This window comes from Heterodontus francisci, chromosome 2, assembly GCF_036365525.1.
Source record: "Heterodontus francisci isolate sHetFra1 chromosome 2, sHetFra1.hap1, whole genome shotgun sequence".
In the NCBI taxonomy this organism is placed as follows: Eukaryota; Metazoa; Chordata; class Chondrichthyes; order Heterodontiformes; family Heterodontidae; genus Heterodontus; species Heterodontus francisci.
This window is the reverse complement of record NC_090372.1, coordinates 189827124-189849991: the sequence shown is the minus strand read 5'-3', so window position 1 is coordinate 189849991 and position 22868 is coordinate 189827124.

The following is a 22868-nucleotide window of genomic DNA, read 5'->3' as shown; positions in this document are numbered from 1 at the left end:
TTCCCTTGCTTTATGAGAATAGAAAGGTTGAATTCTATTTCATGCTATTTCATGGCAGCATGTCCTCCTAATGTACTAAGATTGTGAATGGAAATAATTCTAGCATCATGCTGAGAGCATGTTCCCTGGAGCACATCCTTTTTGGAGCATGCAGGAAGCACAATGCATCAACCAGCATGACCTCACTAAAACTGAGGCAATTGCTCACGAATCCAGACAGGCAGGGAAGTGAGAGAACTTAGTGAGATACAAGTTTAACGAAAAGCAGAGAAACAAAGAGGTGGAAAAGTTTATGGCCTTGATATACTTGGTTTTCCACACTGCATTTATACAAGCACAAATGACTTGTTGTATAACAATCTCACTGCAGTCAAGGTCTCCTGATGAGTCGGTGGATATATTTTGTGGAACTGAACCACAGAGACTGGGAAAGTGCCAAATTTGACTTCATATCTGTACTAAGATAACAGGGATTATAATGGGCCTCAATGTTCCCAGTCCAAAAAAAAATCTGTCGGCGGTCCCGCTTGTGACAGAAGCCACACCTGCCAGATGGAAATATATTAATTTTGTCATATGGAACATTATTTTTGAATTGTTACTGGACATTGAACATAACTTGTTTTAAAAAGACCACAGAACATGGCTGAAAACATAGCTGCACATTTGCATTCTAAAAGACAGTTGCATGGAGAGACAATGGGAGTAATCACTGATTCAATTAGCCAGGTGGGTTTTGTCCATTGTGATGATCAAGAGACATTGAGAGTCATTGAATGTGTAAGAGCCAGTATTCCACCCCCTTCCTCCACCACCACCCCACCCACTGAGAGTGTCTGGCAAGCTCTGAGGAATCCACAAACCTCGCAGGTGAGACTGTTTTAAACAAGGTGCTAGTCACATGACTAAACTGCTAGCCAAACTGTAGTTAATTGAATTGTGCTCACAGAACAGTTTTTGGAAGAGAACTTCAAGAAAAGAGCACTCCCTCTCTCTGTCTGTCTCACGCAAAGTTCCAGGGTACCACGGAAGTAACTTAAGCGTCAAGGCAGAATACCAGCGAAACAAGTTTGAAAGTGTGCACTGGGCCCCAACGAGAACTGCTAGACTTAACTTCAATCAAAGACTTTACATCCAACCCAAAACCAGTAACTGAACTCCATCTATTACTTCAAATCTTTCCCCTTTAATTCTTTCTTCTCCTCTTTCTCTATTTGTCTGTGTGTTTATTGCGTATGCATGCTAGCGTGGTCATGTCACGTATTTTTTGGTAGTTTTAATTGAATTAGAGTTTTAAGGTTAATAAACTTACACCTTTCTTGTTTAAATCTGAGAAAACCTGTCTGGTTGATTTCTTTGCAATTACAATTAGAGAGCAGTGAGCAAGGACTCACTGAGGGGAAGCTAAAAACACTGTGCTTTAAAAGTTAAACCCTGTTATGGCCAAACCAGGAAAAGGCTGAGAGGGGAGCTCTAGACCCCTTCCTCATGTGGTCGTAACACTCTTCTGATTGTGACCACAGCTTGAAGGCACATGTGCATGTGGACTTCAGTGAGGACAGGCTTAAGGATCACTGTCATAAACCCTACAACTATCAACACTTATTTTTTAGTCTCAAGCATAAAAAATGACCACGTGGGTTATATTGCTGGTGGCTGTAAACTGGACACCACCATGAGTAACTGCCTTTGGGGAAGGAGGGCAAAACACTAACCTGGTGGGGGGCAATGACGTGTGATGTTGCACAGGACTCTGTTTTGGGTCTCCCTTTGTTTTTTTTTGTTCTCTCCATTCCTGACTGTGTGCTTTAACTGAGAATTACCTAAAGTGGAGGTAATGACACAATGCCTCATAAGTCAATAACTGTAATTGAGTCACAGGTGGCATGCTGGAGTGAGACATTGATGCCATCATTCTTATTTACCTGCCTGCATGAGTATAATCCCTTGGGCTGACAGAATGATGTGCTGGTATAATACGTGTCTTCACAGATTGCATGCTACAATTTGCATTGAAGCCCGGAGTATAGATTTAGGCACATGCGCAACAGATAATGCAGCAGAAACAGGATTGTTCATGTGTTGTGTAATTCTGAGTTTCAAAGTGTCTATCTTCAGGTGATCAATAAAACTTGGAGCAACACAATTGAGACTTGGTTAGGAATCAGGGCTGGTAGTATAGCTAGAGCGAAGAAAGTCGGGCAAGTAAAAAGATAGAAGAATTGCAAAAAAAAGATTATTACATTCAAGCTTTCAGTAGTTTTACTGGTGCAGAAATCACTGGAAAAATCCAGCAATTTATGGAAGGAAGGAGGGATATGCCATGAGTTCTGATTCCACACCAATTGCTGGAGGATTTGAGACCCTCCAGTATTAGTCTCAACAAAACCAAACGAACTGCAACCTTGCCAGAAGCTTCCCAGTTGAAATTCATTGTGTGTCCTGAAAGAGCTGGATTTACGCAATTAATGTGAATTAATTTCACTATGGCCATTTCGAGCTGGTAATTCACGTCACAAGGTCCATGATATTGACATGATTTATAGCCCTGATATGCCACTCCAAACATGGAGAGCAGGAAACAGCGAGAGTGGAGCGGAGCATAAAGAGACCGGAAGAGAGAGAGAGAGCGAGAGTTCACTTGAAGAGCATACGACCATACGAACATATGAATTTGGAGCAGGAGTAGGCCACTCAGACCTTCAAGCCTGCTCCGCCATTCAATAAGTTCATGGCTGATCTGATTACTCCACATTTCCACCTACCCCCAATAACCTTCCTCCACCTTGCTTATCATGAATATATCTTACCTCTGCCTTAAAATAGTCAAAGATTCTGCTTCCACCGCCTTTTGAGGAAGAGAATTCCAAAGATTCACGACCCTCTGACAGAAAAGATTTCTCCTCATCTTTGTTTTAAATGGGCGACCCCTTATTTTTAAACAGTGATCCCTAGTTCTAGATTCTCCCACAAGGGGAAACATCCTTTCCACATCCACCCTGTCAAGACCCCTCAGGATCTTATATGTTTCAATCAAGTCGCCTCTTACTCTTCTAAATTCCAGCGGATACAAGCCTAGCCTGTCCAATCTTTCCTCTTAAGACAGCCCACACCTTCTCTGTACTGCCTCCAATGCATTTATATCCTTCCTTAAATAAGGAGACCAGTAGTGTACACAGTTCTCCAGATGAGGTCTCACCAATGCCTTGTATGGTTGAAGCATAACCTCCCTACTTTTGTATTCAATTCCTCTTGTGATAATAACATTCTATTAGCTTTCCTAATTACGTGCTGTACCTGCATTCTAACCTTTTGCATTTCATGCACTAGGACACCCAGATCCCTCTGCATCTCAGAGTTCTGCAATCTCTCACCATTTAGATAATATGCTTCTTTTTTATTCTTCCTGCCGAAGTGGACGATTTCACACTTTCCCACATTATACTTCATTTTCCAGGTCTTTGCCCACTCACTTAACCTATCTATATCCCTTTGTAAAGGGAGTGGGAAACAGCGAAGGCAAAGCGGAGCATAAAGAGACCGGGAGAGTGAGAGAAAGACCGAGAGTTCACTCGGAGAACAGGAAACAGCGAGAGTGGAGCGGAGTGGAGTCCAGGCATGCCAGAGTTTGAAAAAACAGTGAACAGTGACATCACAGGAAAGCTGTGAGGTGATTGGTTGGTGAGTAACTGCTGTTAGGGAGAATCAGTAAATCGCTGGGTTAGTACACTACTGTCAGGATGGGTGTGTAAATAGTTGGGTTATAGCATCTCAACAGCTGGCAGACTAAAAAAGCATATAAATAAAGTATTAATAATAAGGAACAAGTGAGTAGCTGGTGAGTACTTTTATTTCTTTTTGAGTAAGGTTTATTTTAACTAGTGAACTGTATTGATTTTTAGTAGAACTTATCAGTACTAGTAAGGTTTTATTAATAATTCTAAGGTGTTGTAGTATTGGTAAGGTTTTTATTTAGCAGTAGCAAAGGGCCAACTAATAAATAAAGGAATGGCAGGGTGCTTCAACCTCAAGAGTACACCTCCTCTGCTATGTAGGAGCTCCAGGATGCTTCCCTGTATCCTGGAAAACCATTTGTGCAGGAAGTGTTATCAATTATGGCAGCTCGAGCTTTGGATTTTGGAACTTGAGCGGCAGCTGGCAATAATGCCATTTGTGAGGATGCAAGCTACGTGGATAGCACGTTTATAGATATGGTCACCCCACAGCTTAAAAGTATGCAGGGAGAGAGGGAATGGGTGACCACCAGACAGTCAAAAAGGAATCAGGCAAGTAGTGCAGGAGACCCCTGAGTGCATCTCGCTCTCCAACAGGTATTCAGTTCCGAATACTGAGGACAGTGATGCTACACCTGGGGAGTGCAGCCTGAACCAAGTCCATGGCACCACGGATGGCTCAGCTGCACAGGGGGATACAGGGAAGACTGGAAGAGCCATAGTGACAGGTGATTCAATAGTCAGTGGAACAGACAGGCGTTTCTGTGGCCGCAGATGTGAATCCAGGATGGTATGTTGCCTGTCTGGTGCCAGGGCCAAGAATGTCACTGAGCGGCTGTAGAGCATCCTGAAGGGGGACGCTGAACAGCCAGCAGTTGTGGTCCATGTCAGAACCAACGACATAGGTAGAAAGAGGGATGTGGTCCTTAGAATTTAGGGATGAAATTAGGCAAGAAATTAGCAAGCAGGACCTCAAAAGTAGTAATCGCCGGCTTACTCCCAGTGCCTCGCGCAAGTGAGTATAGAAATACAAGGGTAAGACAGATGAATGTGTGGCTGGAAAGATGGTGCAGGAGGCAGGGCTTTAGATTCCTGGGACATTGGGACCAGCTCTGGGGAAGATGGGACCTGTACAGGCCGGACGGGGTGCACCTGAGCAGAGCCGGAACTGAGTTCCTTACGGGACGTTTTCCTAGTGCTGTTGGGGAATGTTTAAACTAGTTTGGAAGGGGGATGGGGACCTGAGGGTAGACTCAGTTGGGACAAAATTAGAAATGAAAATAGAAGGCAGAAAATTAATGGATGGGTCTGGAAAACAGAGGAAACAAAGGTTAGAAAATAAAAAAAAGAGTTTGCCAATGCTCAAGGGTATCTATTTCAATGCAAAGAGTATAGCAAATAAAGCAGATGAGCTGAGGGCACAGATAGACACGTGGCAGTACGATATCATTGCTATTATAGAAACATGGCTTAAGGAGGGACAGGAATGGCAGCTCAACGTTCCTGGTGACAGGGCTTTCAGACCGATAGGGAGGGGGATAAGAAAGTAGGGGGAGAGGCAATTTTGGTCAAGGAAACTATTACAGCGATGAGGAGGGATGATATGTTGGAAGGTTCATCAAATGAAGCCATATGGATTGAACTAAGGAACAAAAAAGGAGCAATCACACTGCTGGGAGTGTACTATAGACCTCCAAACCGTCAGAGGGAGATGGAAGAGCAGATATGTAGGCAAATCTCTGAGAAGTGCAAGAACAATAGGGCAGTAATAGTCAGGGATTTTAACTACCCCAATATAAACTGGGATAGTTTTAGTGCAAAAGGAATTGGGGGAGCAGAATTCTTGAGGTGCATTCAGGAGAACTTTTTTGCCCAATATGAAGCAAGTCCAACAAGAGAGGGTGCAGTTTTAGACTTAGTTTTAGGAAATGAAAATGGGCAGGTGGAAGGAGTGGCAGTGGGAGAGCATTTTGGTGGTGGTGATCATAATTCAGTCAGTTTTAACATAATTATGGAAAAGGACAGAGATAGAACAAGAGTTAGAGTTTTCAATTGGGGCAAGGCCAATTTTACTAAACTGAGGAGCGTTTTAGCGAAAGTGGACTGCAAGGTAAATCAGTGTCAGAACAGTGGGAGGCATTCAAAGGGGAGAGTCAAGGGGTTCAGAGTAAACATGTTCCCACAAAGAAAAAGGTGAGGCAGCCAAATCTAGAGCCCGTGGATGTTAAGGAGCTTACAAGGTAAGATAAGGCAGGAAAGGAAAGCTTATGTCTGACACCGAGAACTCAATACTACAGAAAGCCAAGAGGAGCATAAAAAGTGGAGGGGTGAAATCAAAAAGGTAATTAGGAAAGTAAAGAGAGGACATGAAAGAATATTGGCAAGCAAAATCAAGGTGAACCCAAGGATGTTTTATCAATACATGAAGAGTAAGAGGACAACTAAGGAGAGGGTCGGTCCCATAAAAGACCAAAAGGTAACCTATGTGTAGGGGCGGAAGATGTTGGTATGGTTCTTAATGAATACTTTGCGTCTGTCTTCACAAAAGAGGGGGACGATGCAGATATTTTAGTTAAAGTGGAGGAGTGTGAAGTATTGAATGTGATAAACATAGGGAGAGAGGCAGTATTAATGGGATTCGCTTCCTTGAAAGTTGATAAATCACCAAGGCCAGTTGAAATGTACCCTAGGCTGTTAAAAGAAGCAGGAGAGGAAATAGCAGAGGGTCTGACCATCATCTTCCAGTCCTCACTGGATACAGGTGTGATGCCGGAGGATTGGAGAACTGCTAACATTGTACCTCTGTTGGAAAAGGGAGTGAGGGATAGACCGAATAATTACAGGCCAGGCAGTCTAACCTCAGTAGAGGGCAAATTATTGGAATCTATTCTGAGAGACAGGATAAGCTGTCACTTAGAAGGGCACAGGTTAATTAAGGATAGTCAGCATGGATTTATTAAGGGAAGATCTTGTTTGACCAACTTGAATGAATTTTTTGAAGAAGTAACAAGGAAGATAGATGAGGGTAGTGCAGTTGATGCAGTCTACAGGGATACATGAAAGCATATTGGCAAGCAAAATCAAGCTGAACCCAAGGATGTTTTATCAATACAGGAAGAGTAAGAGGACAACTAAGGAGAGGGTAGGTCCCATAAAAGACCAAAAAGGTAACCTATGTGTAGGGGCGTAAGATGTTAGTATGGTTCTTAATGAATACTTTGCATCTGTCTTCACCTCATTACAGAAAGGATGTAATTGCACTAGAGAGGGTACAGAGGAGATTTACGAGGATGTTGCCAGGAATGGAAAAATGCAGCTATGAGGAAATATTGGATAGGCTGGGATTGTTCTCCTTGGAACAGAGAAGGCTAAGGGGAGATCTGATTGAAATGTACAAAATTTTGAGGCGCCTGGATAGAATGGAGATGAAGCATCTATTGACTTTAGCAGAGAGGTCCATGATGAGGGGGTATAGATTTGAAGTGATTGGTAGGAAAATTAGAGGGGACATGAGGAAAAACTTTTTCAATCATAGGGTGTTGGGGGTCTGGAACACACTGACTGAAAGGTAGTTGAGGCAGAAACCCTCAACTCATTCAAAAGGAGTCTGGATATGCACCTCAAGTGCCATAATCTACAGGGCTATGGACCAAATGCTGGAAGGTAGGATTAGAATAGGTGGATTGTTTTTCGGCTGGCACAGACATGATGGGCCAAGTGGCCTCTTTCTGTGCTTTAAACTTTCTATGATTCTATGGAGGTCCAGAAAGGGAACAATATAACTGCAGAATCTCCCTTCTGCAGGTTGGAAATTTTTCCTAGAGATTTTTTTGAAACCTTTTTAATCTGTCTTGGCACTATTTTGAACCAGTCTTGCCATCCACACCCATATTAGTCATATCGTACAACTACCTGGATGGTAGAAGGCGAACTAGATGGATGTTGGTCTTTTTTCACCCAGTAATTCCATTTTATGATGATCATGTTGGTTCAATACTTCATGGCTCAAGAATATTGGTACATTTCGAACATTTACCCTTCCATTCACTCGTAAAATCTTTCTTTCCCTCTCTTTGGCCGGGATTTTATGTGGCCCCCTGAGGCGGGATTGGAGGCGGGCGGGGGCATGAAGTATTGCGACAGGGGGTGGACGAGCTGATGTGGAGCCTCCCCGTCACCAACCGATCTTCCCGGGGGTGGGATAGGCTGACGATGGCCTTCCCGCCCAGAGGCCAATTGAGGACTGTAAGTGGTCTATGAACGGACGATTAAGGACCGCTTACCACCACCGCTGGGATCTTACTAGCAGTGGAGGGTGCCTCTACTGTGCGGGTTTGGGGTGGGGATCCTCCTTCATGTACAATTTGTGGCCCACGGAGGATCCCACTGGGAACCACTTTACCTCCAGGACATTCCTCCCCGTGGACTACGCGACCACACCCCTCTCCCACCCACCTCACCAGGACCTTCCGGACAGGGCCCGGCGACCCCGCCTCACCTACCTCTGGCCTGGGGTTCCAATGCTAGGCCTGGGTCCAAGGCCTCTGTAGTACCAGTTGTGGCCACCGCTCCCAGTAGCACTGCCAATACTGCTGAGCTGCCATCCCTCTGATTGGCTGGAAGCTCCTGGAAGTGGGTTCCCCATCTTTAAAGGGGTAGGGATCCTGGCGCACAGAACTTGGAAGTTAAAAGACCAGAGGATTGTTCCAGGCCTGGGGAGGGTGGCGGTGGAGGTGGGGTTGCGCGAAAAGGCCGAGCGGGGCTCCCCCTACTTTTTCAGACCGGCGCCGGAAGCCCCACTTCCAACACAAAATCCAGCCCTTTATTTCTCTTTCTGTCAATAATTTAACTCAAATTCACCCTATTTCCTTCTCCATGGTTCTCTTATTTTAAACACCTCAATCAGATTACCCCTCAATCTCCTATAGTCAAGGGAATACAAACCAAGTTTACATAATCTGTCCTCATAATTTAACCCTGTAAGCCCTGGCATCATTCTATCATTTATCTACATGGAAAGCCTGATGATGGAATAAGCTGCTGTTTCATGAATGGACACAGGTAAAATAATCGTTGTGTAGAATGCAGAAACGTCTACCCACAAGAATCAAGAGAAAGGCGCAATATAAAACAGGAAGGAGCGAAGCAGATAAAAATAGGCTTGTTCAATTGAAGTAAAGATCATTTTAGATCTCTCAAACCAGGGTTAGGTGACTGCTTTGCGGAACCCCACCATTTAGTCTGCAAGCGTGACCCTGGGCTCCCAGTCACCTGTTATTTTAATTCTCCACCTTGTCCCCATGCTGACTTTTCTGAACTTGGCCTCCTGCTGTGTTCCAATGAAGCTCAACACAAGTTTGAGGAGCAGCACCTCATCTTTCGACTGGGCACATTACAGCCTTTTGGACTTAACATTGAGTTCAACAATTTTAGCTTGTAAAATTTTCTCCCACTTTGTTTTGTGTTTCTTTGCTTTTTTTTCTCTTATTTCCTTTCCTTTGCTTTCAGACAGCAGCCATTCAGGATCCTGTGACTCACATCTTGTCTAGATCTATCTTTTGCTTCCTTACTTGTCCCATTACCACTCCCTTTGACCTTGCAACATGCAAACCTTTTGTTATTTAATCTCTCCTGCACTCTACCTTATCACGGACCTTCCTACCCTCCCTCCTTTCACTTTCTCAAAATCTATTATATTTCTAACTTTTCCCAGTTCTGATGAAAGGTCAAAAACCTGAAACGTTAACTTTGTTTCTCTCTCTATGGATGCTGCCTGATCTGCTGAGTATTTCCAGCATCTTCTCTTTCTATTTTGGGAAAAGACTTTCATCGATATAACTATTGCTAACAGAAAATAAGGAAAAGGTAAACCTCAGTTCTCCAGGACTTTAAAAGTTATTGGAGCGATTTTCTCCTCAGTGGCCAGCAATGGAAAAAGCAACTTGTGCTCGTGTCATCGATTTTCCCCTTGCAGAAGCAATGAATAAATTTCAGTATGTACTGTAAAGTTTGGTGTGTACATTGCTCCCTTTATTACATTGTTGCAATTTTAGTGAAGACCTTTCAAGTCACATCCACAGAGCTGGAGGATATAAAACTTAGACACTCATATCCCAAATTTTGCTGTAAATATTCACCCACTATACTTTATACACAAGAATGACCATTTTTTTGAGACTCTGTGAGTACGTATAGCACTGATCCACAATGTGGATCTGCCAGACTCCCACTTTTGCTAGCCATAGCAGTAGCGCCTCCTATTGAGGGTTGTGAGAGCATGTTGAGACTCTACCACCACTGACAGATCTAAAGAAATAACATCTGTCGTTGTTCAGCTGGGGCGTTAAACTGTCGCCCCATCTGCCGCCTCAGATCAGGTCATGAAAGGTCCTGTAACACAAGAGCAGGGAGTTCACCCTGTTGCCATGGCCAATATTTATCCTTCAAGCAACTTAATTAAAAAGATTATCTGATCATTCTCTCTTTGCTCTTCATGGGAATTTGCTATGTGCAAATTGGCATGTTGCATTGCCTACTTTACAATAGTGACTCCACTTCAAAAGTATTTCATTAGCTATATAGCCCTTTGGGATGTCCTGAGATCATGAAATACGCTATATAAATGAAAGTTCTTCTTTCATTTTGCGGATGGGGTGCCCGTTATAGACAGTGCCCGATTTTCACTTCCAGTCCTTTTAATGGGGTACAGACACGTATAATGGGCAGGAGATAGAAAGAAAGAAGGATTTGCGTTTATATGGCACCTTTTTTGTCCTCAGGACCTCCCAAAGTGCCTTAAGGCCAATGAAGTACTTTTATTTAAGTGTAGTCAGTGCTGTAATGTAGGATAAAAACAGAAAATGCTGGAAATAATCAGCAGGTCAGGAAGTATCTGTGGACAGAAAAACAATATTAACATTTCAGGTTGATGACCGTACTCCAGTTTTGAAAAGTCAAAACATTTTGTTTTCAATGGCCTGTTGAATGCATACCTTGGAGCCTCGAGCCAGTTATAACGTTACAGAACATGCATTAATGCTACTGTGCCAGCCAATGGGCTGAATTATGGCAGGATTTACAGCACGTTGAGCCAGTTTTACAGCAAACAGTACTTACTCAGAAAAAAAAACAAACAGATTCTATTTAAACAGAGTCATTATGTACTGCAGCAGACAGAACACATAACCAAAACTATAGCCAGGCCTCTGATAAAAGCAGGATTACTTCTCCAGAAAAATGTGCTGGGTACAGGGTAGTTACATAATATGAATTACATGTGTAATCCCTGTCACTTACAACAGTGCAGTCTCCAGCTGTAATTGATGATGGAATTATCCAATCACTTTCATTCTTGGTGGGACTTGTGGTGTTACTATATGCAGCCATAAAGTTAAAACCCATGCTTACAATAACTTGCATGCATCTCAACTTGCTGATAAAGACCTTGGTGTGCCGCCATATAGATGTACACATCAGTGAAATAATCAGGTTAATGATTTCTCTGCAGGCCAACAAAATTGAAATAGCAAGTAAGAACTATAAGTGCAAATAGACCTGATTCGCCTGGGCTGTCTGGGATACATTAGCAGTACTCATGGGTTGGGTATGGCCCACTAGTTTGATTTTGGACATCTCTGTTGTAGCGAGTCAGTCATGGCCTAAAGGATGAATCTTAACAGCACCTATACTTTAGAAACTAAAAATTCCAAACAACAATAATTAAGTTATTTATTTATTTACTTTACATTGTTTGAATAGTTTGGTCAAAGGGTGACCACTGATGCCACCTTCACAGGATCTTGAAGGTGTTAATGTGTTTGTTGGTATTTTGGGAATGGCTCAATATCTTTGATTAATAATTGTATTTTTTGTTGCTAGTTCAACTCCATTACAATGCAATACCTGAGCATGTAGTCTAGGCTGATATGACAGTGAAGTACTGAAGGCCAAAGGTATCATCTTTCATTTGTAAAGATAAGCCTGTTTAGATGGCTGTAAAAAACTCCCATAACAATATTCAAGAAGGCCATAATGTCCCCAGTATATGTTATCAATCTTTGGGTATCCAGGGCAGGATCTAGTGATCCCCGCTTATGCTTTTGAATGGGCAGGTACACCCGCGCTCACACACCATCCAGCAATGATACACCACGCCGTGGACTTGGAAATGCCTGGCCTAGGAATCCATGCCCCTGGCCACACAATTAACATACTTACTGGAGCTGCTGACTATGATTTTATTAACCTTCTCTCCACCTACTGTAAGCAAATATCCACCAGTTCCCACCCAGAACAAGCCAGAAGTGGACTGGCAGTATGTTAATGAGGCCTTCGAGTTAAAATCATCCAGACCTGAATTTTACAGCAGTGAGTGAGTTTACAGCTCATCTCACCAGCTATTCACACAAACACCCCGTACTGGCCAACTCCCCCTGCCTCAACTCCCAGAAATAAAAGTGGGACCATGATGGTGGCCTTGCCTACTTGTTCAACCAGCTGTCTTGCCTAAACCAAATGAGAAAAATTAAGTAGCTCAGTAATGACTTTAGAGATTTGTAACACATTTCAAGTTGCCTAAAGGATAATCTTGTTTCTATTCAGCACTGAGCGGCAGCTTATAAGCTTCAAGAGGAGGGCAGTGTCATCTTTCATTTCAGCAACAACAAAAAGGACAGAAGTGAACTAACTGGAGAGTGACTTGACATCAGATTTTCAGCCATGTTCTCTAGAGAGGTAAAGCTTTGCCTCTTCAAGGCTGGGTTTGGTTTGATACGAATTAAAATGGGATTCGAAATATTAATTGCATCTGCTTCTGCTTTTATTATGAGAAATTGAAAGACAACTCCAGATTGTCATTTCACTGCTACCGTACGTTTCCAGTGCAGAGATAGGTAAGGTGACAGGAGCTTCAGTTTTGTATCAATGGTGACCAGAGACTTTTCTTGGTATGGAATGGGAAAACCTATTCTACATGAACAGAGTAAAAGAAATCCATGTTTTACTACTGTATTTCTGCAAAGTGCAATATAAGTAGACATACTTTAGTAAATCAAAGTGATTTCAGGAAATGAATACTTCAACACAGCCTTTTCATAGCAGCCCCAGAGGATATTAAACACATTATAATAAAAAGTATTATCTTGGGGATAATAGTTCTTATCATGTTGCCATGTACTCCCTGGAGGTCAGATTCATAATGATGGCTGGAATCTCCAATGGCAGTATCCATTGTTAAGCAGAGGTTAGAAACATCTCAATGATAAGGAAAGATAAGGATTTGTTAAGAGAAGATTTGGATTTGTTAAGGGAAGATCTTGTTTGACCAACTTGATCAAATTTTTTGAAGAAGTAACAAGGACGTTAGATGAGGGTAGTGCAGTTGATGTGGTCTACATGGATTTTTGCATGGCTTTTGACAAGGCCCCACATGGCAGACTGGTTAAAAAAATAAAATCCCATGGGATCTATGGAAATGCAGCAAGGTGGATACAAAATTGGCTCAGTGGCAGGAAACAAAGGGTAATTGTTGACGGCTGTTTTAGCGACTGGAGGGCTGTTTCAGTGGTGTTCTGCAGGACTCAGTACTGGGTCCCCTGCTTTTTATGGTGTACAATAATGATTTGGACGTAAATGTAGGGGGCATGATCAAGAAGTTTGCAGACGACACAAAGATTGGCCGTGTAGTAGATTGGCCGTGTCGTTCCTTTACCGTTGCTGGTCAAAATCCTGGAATTCCCTCCCTAAGAGCACTGTGGGTCTATCCGCACCAGACAGTCTCCAGCAGTTCAAGAAGGCAGCTCACCACCACCTTCTGAAGGGCAATTAGGGATGGGCAATAAATGCTGGCCTTGCCAGTGACACCCATATCCCATGAATTAAAAAAAAAATAATAATTTAAAAATAGGATTAGAATAGCCTGAAATAGGTAGAAGAATAGGTTAGTGCTGTAATTTTTGTTTTCCTGGAAACTGCTTAAGGTTTTATTTCCCTAGAAATAAAGATAGTGGAATGATTATTCTTAGGTGATGATAGTCAAGGCAAGTCGAAGAGACTTAGCAGTTGGCAGGAAAAAAGACAGAAGCGCAAGGGGAGAGCCAACTGTGAAACAGCCCTGACAACCAATTTTATCTGCAGCACCTGTGGAAGAGTCTGTCACTCTAGTATTGGCCTTTATAGCCACTTCAGGCGCTGCTCCACAACCACTGACCACCTCCAGGTGCTTACCTATTGTCTCCCGAGACAAGGAGGCCAAAGAAGAAGAAGAAGCTATACCTAGCCTGGAAAGGGGCCATGTTCAGGGGACGCCCAGTGGAAGAGCAACTGGACAGATACATAAAACAAACAACCATACTACGAAGCTGTGTTAGGCTCTTCATGCCTATGGAAGCAGATTAGAAGTTACTTTAGTGAACAACACTATGGCTCAATAGTCTGATAAAAAGAAAAAAACAGCTGAGCTGAATGACCGTTATCAACAGCTTGTCAACAAGCCTTACAAACAGCCTTAGGCATAAATAACTGATGGTGGAACAGATACAAGTAATGAAACTTCTGCAAGTTAACTTTGAAGGCCGGAGATGGAATGTTTCTGGGGAGGATGCAAGTGATCAGGGAGAGCAGCTTGAGATGAGATAAGGAAAGGATGATGTAAGGCCTAATTGATCAAAGACCGAAGGTGCGTGCGAAGGTTCAAGAAGTTAATGGCAGGTGAATGACATTAAAGGAGGGATTTTCAACCCTAGGTTTAGAAAAAGAGCTTGATGTTTGATAGGCTATTTCATAATAAAGTAAATCCTTATAGGGTGAAAAGGCCTTGTCAATAATCCACCCAGGGCCACCCCTGAAAAAGGACATAAAGTAAGAGACTTTGGGAGACCTCAGTGCAGTAGGCGGTGGAGAGAAACACCTAAGGGTAGACCCATGCAAACACTCTTGGATTGTTTGAGAAGTCATAAAGACGTGAGGCACCAAGAAGAAAAGAGAAAGAAGAAAGAAAGAGCAGTTCACATATAACAGCCAACTGGCTGACCTGGATCGATACTTGCTACTTGGTGGCTATTAATTGGACATTTGCACTTTCTGTTTGTCTCACACTGTACATACGCCATAACTGGCTGGAAAATTGATACATCCACATTGTAGCAATGTCAATGAGCAATCAGGGACCTTGTAAATGGTGTAACCAGTGACTTACCCCACAGACCAACCATGTGGCATTATAAATGGCTGAGAACAGATGCCATAAATCAGATTTTGGTTTGGCACTGGTGGCTTAGTGAGCTGCAATGTCATAGAGTCATAGAGTCATACAGCATAGAAACAGGCCCTTCGGCCCACCATGTCCATGCCGACCATAATGCCTATCTATACTAATCCCACCTGCCTGCATTAATTCCATATCCCTCTATGCCTTGCTCATTCAAGTACCTGTCCAGATGCCTCTTAAATGTTGCTACTGTTCCTGCCTCCACCACCTCCTCAAGCAGCTCATTCCAGATACCCACTATTCTTTGTGTGAGAAATTTACCCCTTTGCAGGAAAAGCTTAGGGAAAGATTTCTGACCTTTGAAGTCAAGAACCATGTGTGCCCTCTTGGAGGAGGTGGAGCATTAGCAAGACTGGCTGCTGCCCACTCCAATGGCAAGGGCTCCCCACAAGGTAAGCCATGTGGTATGGAGGGAGGTGACTGAGCACTGAGTACCACATTGGTTGTCCTGTGGCCTGGTGATCAATGTAGAAAAAAATACGTGAACCTGACCAGGGCAGGCAAGGTGAGCATTTTCTGGGCTTTAATCCAGAACTCAGAATTTTATGAAAAGAAGTAGATAATAGTCAATAAGTTGTCTGCCTCTGTAACAGATTTCTTTTAAAGAAAACCTTGGGCTAGAAAGGAGTTGTCCTTCTAATTCAGTGTTTGCAGAATGGGGGAAGCTTCGGTCATTTCAGGATGAGTTCTGTTGTTTGCTCAAGGCAGAGCACAAAGGTAAGGAAGTCACGGAAAACAACTCTTCTGAGTGGGCAGCTTCATATGTCTCTGCTGAAGAAAATATTCCAGTACCTGAAAAAAAGCTCTGCCAGTTTGATTCCTGTACCTCATGCACAGCGATCCACCTTACTTTCTCTCTGTTTTCTCCCCGTAGAGCTAAGTTCTCAGGAGAGCTCACTTATCATGAGGTCAATGTCCTGCAGCGACACCCTGATACTGGACCTATGCGCCAGGCTGTGTTTCACAGCCTGCTGGCCAGTGCACCACACAGAGATGAGACTAAGAGGTGGGGGATCAATACAGACTTTTAAAATTATGCATGGGTTCATTAGACTGAAAGTGAAAAATCTGTTTCCATCTGTAGGTGAGGGCAGGAAGAGGAAATTAGAGTGGGAGGATGGTCGTCCATTGAAGATGAACACTGAGTCGAATTGCCTTCTTCCATGTTGTTTATTGAATGTAAAACTGACTGTAATCCCAGGAAAGGTAATGTTGCATCATTGTAACCTTTCACTCTTCCTTTACAGAGCTCCACATCAGCTGGAGGACCAAGGGCAGAGGGCATTGAGAATGGAGGCCGTGTTAGCAGAATGGGCAGAAAGGTAGGAGATAAATTTCAATGTGTGTAAGGTTGAAGTAGAACATCTTGGGAAGGAAAACAAGGAATGGGAGTATACAAAAACAATAACTTGCATTTCTATAGTACCGTTAAGGTAGTAAAAGGTCCCAAGGTATTTCACAACAGCCATCATCAGACAAAATTACCATCAAGCCAAAGAAGGAGACATTAGGAGAGGTGACCAAATGTTTGATCAAGGAGATAGGTTGAAAGGAATGTCTTAAAGGAGGAAAGAGAAGTGGAGAGGCGGAGGGGTTTAAGGAGGGAATTCCTCAAGGGCCCAGATGGCTGAAGGCATAGATGCCAATGGTAGGCTGAAGGAAGAGCCCAAAGTTGGAGGAACACAGAGTTCTCGGAGAATTGTAAGGTTAGAGGGGATTACAAAGGTTATAAAGAGATTTGAACATGGAGATGAAAATTTTAAATCAATGTGTTGCTGGACCGGGAGCCAATGTAGGATAGGAAGCACAGTGTGATAGAAGAATGGGACTTAGTGTGAGTTATAATACTGACAGAAGAGCTTTGGATAAGCTCAAGTTTATGGAAGGTGAACGATGGGATGCCAGCATTGGAACAATGGGGTCTGGAAGTATTAAATTCTTGGATGAGGGTATCAGCAGCAGATGGACTGGTTTTAGATGGGTGATATTAGGAGGTAGAAGTAAGTAGTCTTTGTGATGGAGAGGGTATGGGATGGGAAGCTCAACTCAGTGTCGAATAGAACACAGAGGTTGCAAGCAGTCTGGTTCAGTCTGAGACAGCGGCCAGAGTGGGGAATGGAATTGCTGGCTAAGGAACGGAGCTTGTGGTGAGGACTGATGACAATGGCTTCAATTTTCCCAGTGTTTTTTAGAGAAACATTTGGCTCATCCAGGACTTAATGTCAGACAAACAATACAGAGACACTGGAGGGCCAGAAGAAGCGGTGATGCAGTAGAAGTGGAAAGATGTGGGAGGACTTGGGTGAACAGCGATTATGTACTGCTCTGAATGTGCATGTGTAGGCAGATAAAGCCATGAAAATGGTCAAGTGCATTTTAGTTTTCAGAAATATAGACATAAGGTGAAAGAGTAAAGAAATAACGATGAGTTGATACAAAACATTGCAAGATGTAACTTTCGACCACATAACAGGTTTCTCTACTGTTTGGATACAAGAATTATGACAAATAATGAGACAACACTCAAAGGCCAAACTAAACACTGATGTCTTTATTAGGATTGGTAGGAATACATGTTAGTAGTACAATACACCTGTTAGTCACAAATACAATACAAGGAGTTATACATATGACCACCCAGCGAGCAGTCACTTCCCGTTGATTGTACTCTTCAGCAACTGACCAAGTTGCTTAGCTTAAGCACCAAATCACTATTAGCAATGATTTTTTTATCTTTCTTTCCAAGGTGGGCAGGATGTTTCATTGACATCTTTATACTGTCCTATCAAAATCCACCTTAAGCTCCAATTGTCCAATGAGGCATCTAATTCTTTGTTCAAACTACGATATTGGAAACTGCCTTGGCGGTGAGTATATGTTTACATTTCCTTCAGTAATTTCATCACCCCTGGTGGATGTTACAGATGCCTTCAAGATCTTTATCAGTAAACACAATAACAGCTTCTTTTCCTGGTCACACACACACACATTTCAAAACCACAGGGCAATTAAACAATCCAAGTCCCTTAAATTACTGACTTCTTACAAACTGTTGCTTGGAGAATTAAAGACGGAGTTTATCTGATCAAGCATATAAAAATCGTAGCTTATTGTAGAGTTAGCTTCTCTGCATTTCAAAAGAAGGTAAACTCAGCTATCAATCAACATAAGTTTGTGTCACTCTCTCGCAGCTTTTCAAAACACTTTGCACCACTTAGGCCAGCTAAATTAATATTTTTAAAACATGTCAGTCTCTTATCTTCATGTTTTTAGACACCATGGCCTGAATTTTACTGGCACGCCGCAAATTGCGGTGGAGCGTTCTGATCTCGGCAGCCTGCCCACATGGGAGTGGCTGTCGCTGAACCCCTGCGATATTTCATTTAAATGGAGGGGGGGAGGGGGCGAAGCAGCTGACGTAGGGCAATGGTGTCCAGCACCACCGCGCAGGAGCTGGCACCATTTTTAAAGGGTTTCAAGCGCTGACAGATTATTTGTATTTTTAAAGCCACCATCATCTTTTATTTGAATAAAAACAGTACATTACACATCAAAGCCCCTCTTCCATCTGTGCAATAATGAAACAAAATATTTATTTCCCTCTCACCCCCAGAAAACCATTTTTGCCGGTCCCGACCTATCAACCCCAAACTTTGCACTCTTTGCCCTTCAACCCCTTTCCACCATCCCCTCAGCCAATTGTATCAGTTTTCACCGCTCCCCCCCACACCCTGAGAATTTCACTGCTCCCCCCTCCCCACCAGTATCACGCCTCAGATGTTGATGCGGACATCCGAAGGTGCAGGAGTTCCAGCCAGCGGCCGGAATATCGTCGTGGGATGGTCTGTTTATTTGCATGTTTTAAAATTAATTTTATATTAAAATGAAGGCCCCGGCCGCACTGAGGACTCTCTGCTGCCGATAAAATGCGACAGGGCCTTCTCAGCATTGAGGGTCATGGCGGGCCTCTCCCGGAAGAATATTCCAGGCCCCCCCAGGCTCCCAGCTATGATCCCTGATGCTGGAGGGCTAGTAAAATTCAGAGCCATGACTCCATGCTTTTGTGTATGTGAATATGTGAAGCTTCTCCAAAGCTCCAACTTGGCATCAAAGCAAAACATAGCTTTGAAGTATGTCTTTTTGTTGGTTTCAACTCGATTTTTATGACTTTTCTGCTTTTTGCTAAACATTCCGTAGCCTTAAAGTGTTTTTTCATCAGTGACTGTTTACCTTTAATGAAAACAGCTTGCAGCTATTAACAGGTTATTTTAGCTTGAACAGCCCTTTTGGCCTTTGCAATGGTCAGATTTGCTAATTTTTCTGTACACCTGTATACAGAATAGCTTCGTGTATTTCATTTTAACTATCGATAGCCTCGCAAATCTCAACCACAAATTTCGATTAAAATAATATTACCGTTTCTTACAACATTGGTTAGCTTCAGATAAGAGTACTGCCCTGTTATATAACATGCATTCAAGCTATGGAGATCATGCAGCATAGATTCATCAGAATTAAGCCAGGGATGGTAAACTATAGCAATGATGAAAGACTTAGATACGAGGACTATTTCCATTGGAGCAGAGCAGCCAAAGAGTAAATTTAATAGAGATGCTTAAAATTACGAAAGGCTTTCATCTAGTGAATAGGGAATGACTGTTTCCTCTGTTGAAAAAGCTAGTGACAAGGGGATCATCAATTTAAAATTGCCACTAAGAAAGGTTAGGGCAAATTTCTTCATATAGTGTGTTGAGCAAGAAAAGAATGCTTTTACACAGAATGGTTGAGGCAGAGGCTATTAAATCTTTTAAGCAAAAATTGGATAAAATGTTTGAAGCAGAAAAGAGATAGAGCTGTGAGGAGAGAGCAGAGCAATGGGAATTGTTTTGGATTGCTCCAGCAAAAAGCCAGCATGAGGACCAAATGGTCTCCTTTTGTGCTGTAAGCTTCTGTGGTAAAGCTATGTACGTGAATAGCACCTGTATTCAAACTTAGCACGACTAATGCCACAGTAGTTTGACGATCAGAATGTAAAATACATCTGCTACATTCCACACTCCATTCTTTGCATGAGAAAAAGAAATGGCCTCCAGACAAGATTACACTCTGAGATATTAGTTGATAAAAGACAATTCTAATAAGGTATTACATTCTCAATTCATTTTGTCCCCTCTGTTAGACAGTAATGACATTTAGCAGTGTAGTTTTTCAGTTATGTGATCGGTTGGTTTGCTGGCATACAGCTACAATTGATCCAAGGGGCAATGTAGCTACCTAGAACACATTGACGACACAGTTAAGACATTGTTTATTGGAACTATAACCTAGCCATAGAGTAGTCTAGGCAAAGGTCAGGCAGCAGGCTGTGTGGTCGTCATGGAATAAATCATCTATAGCTCAGCTAGGGAGCAGTGCTGCAGCAGACCAAACAAGAAGCTTTATCAGTGAACTCGATAGACCAGCAAACTGAAATAGCTGTGTCGCCAGATTGCTATGAAAAGAAGAAAATGTGGTAAAAATTGAAGACTATGTTATTAAATAAGGTAAATCAAGTAAAAGATCCAAGTATAATAGTTGTGTACATTTCAAAAGTGCTTCATTGGTTGCAAAGCACTTTGGGACGTCCTAAGGTCATGAAAGGTGCTGTATATATCCAAGTTCTTTCTTCTTTCTATTAAACAGCAGTTGGGAGGACAGAAAAAATGATTGGTTGAGGAATTGTTATCAATACTCCATAAAATATTGTTACGATCAGGTGAGGAGGAGTCGCAAGGCTCCCCGCTTGACTTTCTCCTTGTTTGACCACAACAGGGTTTATTCCTTTATAAACAGTAGATGTGCTTACCACTTCAGTGAGTATTTAACCTGTTATCTTTGTTGTGATCATAAAAGACCCAATCGGACAGGCTTTCTTGAGTTTAAACAAGAAAGAGGTGAGTTTATCGTACTTAACCAAAAACCCAATCTAAATAAAATACGAAACTATGCTACATTTTCACTCACACACACAGGAGAATCACACACACACTAATAGATCACAGAGTGATGAGGAATAGTTTGGGTTGGATTAGAGTCCAGAACATCAAGGCAGCATTTGACCACGTATGGCATCAAGGAGCCCTAGCAAAACTAAGGTCAATGGGAATCAGGGAGAAAACCCTCCACTAGCTGGAGTCATACCTAGCCCAAAGGAAGATGGTTGTGGTTGTTGGAGGTCAATCATCTGAGCTCCAGGACATCACTGCAGGAGTTCCTCAGGGTAGTGTCCTAGGCCCAACCATCTTCAGCTGCTTCCTCAATGACCTTCCTTCAATCATAAGGTCAGAAGTGGGAATGTTCGCTGATGATTGCACAATGTTCAGCACCATTCGTGACTCCTCAGATACAGAAGCAGTCCGTGTAGAAATGCAGCAAGACTTGGACAATATCTAGGCTTGGGCTGATAAGTGGCAAGTAACATTCACGCCACACAAGTGCCAGGCAATGACCATCTCCAACAAGAGAGAATCTAGCCATCTCCACTTGACATTACCATCGCTGAATCCCCCACTATCAACATCCTAGGGGCTACCATTGACCAGAAACTGAACTGGAGTAGCCATATAAATACCATAGCTACAAGAGCAGGTGAGAGGCTAGGAATCATGCGGTGAGTAACTCACCTCCTGACTCCTCAAAACGTGTCCACCATCTACAAGGCACAAGTCAGGAGTGTGATGGAATACGCTCCACTTGCCTGGATGGGTGCAGCTCCAACAACACAAATGTAACAGAGTGTGTGGGAGGAATTTGAAGATTCAGGGAAGGGTGGCAAAATTAACTCTTAGTTTTAGATCACTGAGGTCTGAAAAATGTTCTGCACAATATCATTCTCATTGCAAAACAAAAGGAAGTAGGTGAGAGAATGGCATATGCTCGAACGATAACCTTCCAAAGTTCCCTTGATTCAGGAACTGTTGGAAAATTGCACATCACTCTGCTATTTAAAAAAGGTGAGAAATGGGAACCAGGGAGTTATAGACCAGTCAGTCTAACATCTGGTGTCAGGAAATTACCACTGGACTGCTAGCACCCCCATCTTCAATGTCTGGTGATCAAAAGTCCATTGTGCATTGAATGTATCAGGGAATGGTCTTTTGTCCCTTTTCAGCACCATATTTAATTATGCAAATGTCTTTCCAGTCAAGGGTCTGGTGTTGCTTTCTTTTAAAAAGCAAGTTCTTTCTTTACTCAGTAACAGTTTAAAAATTCAATGTTCATGGGGTGAAATTAATGTGCCTCATTCTTGGTGGGTGGGGCCCTGCATAACAGCCCCTGTCAGACAGTTTGAATACACAATGGTTAAGCCTTTTCCTTCGGTGGTCACTTTGGAGTATTGTTCACTTTTTGAAAAGAAAGGTCCATTCTTAAAAGACAAAGTCAGCTTTTATAATGCTTCCGATTTTGTTCACAATTGTTGTATCAGTGCATTTCTTGGTGTGCGTGACACAATTAAGGTTGCAGCTTATCCTTGGAAGGAGCCAGAAGTGAAGAAGTTCAAGGCCACAGTGATTTTGACAGTCATTGACAGGGCATAGTGACCAGTGCTGCGAGGTGTGAGGTCCTCAACAAAAAGGGCGCAGATGCCTCTGGCCATCTGCCTGGAGAATCGCAGCCTCCCACAGCACTGGTGCTTGTCATCTCCAGATAGCTCCATCTTTGGCGGAAGATCTTGCATTGAGGATTTTACTTTTGTTATCTGCCGACCCCTCATTCCTCTCCCATGCCCTCCTGATTCCCAGGGTTCTTCCCTTCCTGCAGAGGGGTGTGGCCCTCATTGTCACTGGGCCCAAAATCTGACAGCTGTATCCCCATTTCCAGCTGGAGCT